The sequence below is a fragment of the Protopterus annectens genome, chromosome 1.part2 (genome assembly GCF_019279795.1).
Source record: "Protopterus annectens isolate FY-2018-M chromosome 1.part2, PAN1.0, whole genome shotgun sequence".
Classification (NCBI taxonomy): Eukaryota; Metazoa; Chordata; order Ceratodontiformes; family Protopteridae; genus Protopterus; species Protopterus annectens.
In genome coordinates, this window is record NC_056727.1 from 24,375,817 (window position 1) to 24,379,407 (window position 3,591).

At 42.5% G+C, this 3,591-nt stretch overlaps 1 non-coding gene across 1 annotated transcript; it reads left to right on the forward strand.

Annotated features, from left to right (window-relative positions):
* Window positions 1-964: 964 nt before the first annotated feature.
* On the forward strand, window positions 965-1,037 carry TRNAK-CUU. Its single transcript has one exon. It is a non-coding gene; the product is annotated as a tRNA-Lys (tRNA).
* The last annotated feature ends 2,554 nt before the right edge of the window (window positions 1,038-3,591 follow it).

Genomic DNA, 3,591 nt, shown 5'->3' on the forward strand with positions numbered 1-3,591 from the left:
TAGGGGGTATTTACATGCTCACACACACACACACACACACACACACACACACACACACACACACACACACACACACACACACACACACATCAAGTTGGCTACAGTGAAATTAGCCCTACCTATGTAGGCTTATATATCATAGATCATAATACTTATCACATGCGCAACTGCTTACATCTGATACTACCCTCTCAGCTGGTAGTCTTAAGGTGGCTGACATCATCAGGCCTTGTAGAAGTGGGCAGTTTAGAAGCCAGCAGCAAATTTCAGGCCCAAAAAGTTCATAACCATTACTGCTGAATAGCCCATGTGGGCATGTCCACTGTTTTGCAGGGGTATACAGAATGCACAACACACACACACACACACACACACACACACACACACACACACACACACACACACACACACACACACACACACACACACACACACACCAAGTGGTTTGCAGTGAGATTAGAACCCCTTCCTCTCTAGGCTTATACAATATAGATCACAGTACATATGGCATGCACCATGGATTAAGTCTGATACTAAATTGTCAGCTGGTAGCATTAAGGTGGCTGACATCATCAGGCCTTGTAGAAGAGAGTAGTTTGGAAGCCAGCAGCATGGTATGGGCTTGAAAAGTGCATAACCATTGGTGCTGGATACTACATGTGGGCATGCCTGATATTTTGCAGGGGTATACACACACACACACACACACACACACACACACACACACACACACACACACACACACACACACACACACACACACACACACACACACACACACACACACACACACACACACACACACACACACACACACACACACACACACACACACACACACACACACACACACACACACACACACAATCTAGCCTTATACACTATAGCTCACACTACTTATTACATGCATCACAGGTTAATTTTGTTGTACATGTAATTGCAGACACAGTACATGTGATTGCAGGCCCCAGTGGCCTAATGGATAAGGCATTGGCCTCTTAAGCCAGGAGTTATGGGTTTGAGTCCCATCTGGGGTGATATAATCTTGAGTGGGAGGTTGGCATAAAGGTTAAGTTGTTTACCTTGCAAACACAAGGTGCAGGGTTTGATTTACACATGGGGTAATTGGCTAGGTTTAAAATTGCCCACAAGGGCAATTAGCCTAGTACTAACATGTGAACCTATGAAGACAAACTAGGCTTTTGTTGAACAGAATCTGTGGCCTGCAGAGTGATATTGGTTCATACTGTTATCTGGATCTAGTATCCTAGCAGTGAGATAACTGTTGTTATACTAGCTATGTGTGTACAGTTACCAGTGTGGCAATATGTGGCTGCTTGCAGTTAGATAGATGACACTGTGGGCAGGGACAATGTGCCCTGTCCATACATTCATTAACACCATTATACATTATACCACCTGCTCACCTGTGTCTGTCTACCTGGTGACATCCAGCAGGCATAGGGGTCTGTAGGTAAGTGGATTACATACTGTTGTGCCCTTAGTTTGGATCCTTTGAGCAACATTATGGCTATTTGATAGTGCAGTTTACTCACCATTATTAGGGTATGTCGGACAATACAGACATCCACACACATATTTCTGTATATAACAGGGGTGTATATATAAATGTAGCTGTGTGTGTATATGATATGTATATGTGTTATGTAGATATATGGGAGAGTCTATGTGTCATTTTAACATATCTCTCTCTCTCTCTCTCTCTCTATATATATATATATATATATATCAGTATATATCTATTTCACACTTCATAGCAATAGATATATTATGCATGTGAGAGATACTGACAGACGGATATGTATACATATATGTCTGTATGTACAAACAGTTATACATAAGAGGTCATTTCAATGAAGGGCCAACAGAATTGCGCTCATTTTTACTACGTGCATGGGTATGCCCAGTGGGACTGTCAGTACTTATAATGTGAGTCCAAGCCACACCTTCCTGTATTCCAGTCCAGAATTTTGTATGACAGACGTTAACATCCGCCCCTGTTTCTGCAGTACTGCACTTCACTCAAAATGTCCACAGCATTCCCCAGCTGTCTGCTGTACTTAATATGTGACTGAGGTTGGTAACGTTACACCACCAACAGACTGACAGTCTGCATGCCTCTCAAACATCCTGATATTCACAGAATGTCCAGAGTTTTGCCTCATATGTTTGGTCTGTTCCTCACACATTTGTGGTCTTCTGGTGCTTTATTGAATGTTGACATCAATACATTCTACTAACTACAGACAAACCATCGTGTGTTAGTCTTTATATCCTTCAAAAAATATGTACTAATGCAACACCTTTAATTCCAGCAACTGTCTAGGTTTATCTGACTAGTATTTAAAATATGTCCCTATGTTTGGGCCTTTGTCTACCAAATCTTTCTGGCTTTGTACAGATTTCTTGCACTGAGAGGTTGGGAAGTATGACAGTCTGTGAAAACACCAACATACTACTACCTCACATGCAAAAGATGTGAGTAATTCCAGATTAGAACCATCAGTACCATCACCCATGCTAACTTCCCTAGTCCACTGAGCCATATAGGTCACTAGACAGAGAGGGGTCATTCATCACACAAACAACAGCATACATATGTACATTGTTATCCTGCGTAAAGAAGAGACATACAGTGTGTGAGCACTATCTATGTAACAGCACTGAGATTGCCTGGTCCTCTGACATACCATACCTGATTTTCTGTTAAGGCGGTTATATGGGTACATTGCTATGTTGGGGGTGGGTGAACAACAGCACATAATCAGCTTGGGTAGACAGTAGTCCAAATATCATGTGTCCACTGTTTAACATCTCCCTTGCCTGATGTAGTGAATATTCCAACCATGAGGCCTAGTGAATAATGAGGAACACATACTGTTGGACTGGGTATCAGTAGTCCCATGTGGATGTTAAAGCTGATCAAATAGCCAACTATATTTCCTTGCATAACAGCAACAGCTACGTACATATGATACCTTATTATAGTAATCCTTACAATTAGTGTGCTGGTTAGAGACTTAACTTCAGAATGCAGCAGTTGACAGAACTGTAGTTCAAGGCTGACTCTGTATGATGCAAGCTGTACACAGCCAATATATGGATAGGTACAGGTTGTGTGGGTTGCCTAGCATCAGCTATATTAATATATCTATGTGAGTAAGATTAAGGTGTCAGTACCAAGGTCCCTAGGTTGTTAATGAATGTGCTATACATTGTCTCTTAGCTAATGCCAGGGCATACGGGACACACCTACATCTGCCTACAGAGACATCATCGGGGGGGGTCCTCCTCCGAGTCCTCCTGTGAGTGTGGCTGTGATGACCTAGGCACTGGTGGGGGGCTGTGTATCCCTTCCCTATGCTTATCCTGCTGACGCTGCTTCCACATGATTATATTATGTAACATGGCACATACTGTGAACATATGCACATGTGGCTGGAGAGTACTTCAGGGCTCCACCATATATATTAAGGCACCGGAACCATGACTTCAGCAACCCAAACACATACTCTATGATGTTTCTAGTTTATGCATGTGCCTCATTATGGCATTCTTCTGTGGGTGGGT